Source organism: Cariama cristata, unplaced genomic scaffold (assembly GCF_000690535.1).
Source record: "Cariama cristata isolate BGI_N322 unplaced genomic scaffold, ASM69053v1 scaffold35454, whole genome shotgun sequence".
Classification (NCBI taxonomy): domain Eukaryota; kingdom Metazoa; phylum Chordata; class Aves; order Cariamiformes; family Cariamidae; genus Cariama; species Cariama cristata.
In genome coordinates this window covers 1-293 of record NW_009614106.1, presented here as the reverse complement: position 1 = coordinate 293, position 293 = coordinate 1, and positions in this window count along the sequence as shown.

The following is a 293-nucleotide window of genomic DNA, read 5'->3' as shown; positions in this document are numbered from 1 at the left end:
CACTGACTGCTCAGCATCTGCTGATTTTTCCAGTGTGGTGCTAATGAGCACTTATTAGCCTGACCTCACAAGAGCCAGGGACCAGCACCAGCCTTCCCCGGCCCTCCCCATCCAGATGAGGGATGCTGGATATTGCCCAATCTCTGATGGCATCATGGGGTGTCTGCCCAGGGCACCCTGCAGCCAGGGCACGTGGCAGACGCGGGGGCACAGCGTGTGTGCCAGGGCGGGCAGCAGGCCACAGCCGGATGTTTTGATGCCAAGGCAGGACATTGCTTGGCTCTGGGTTGCCA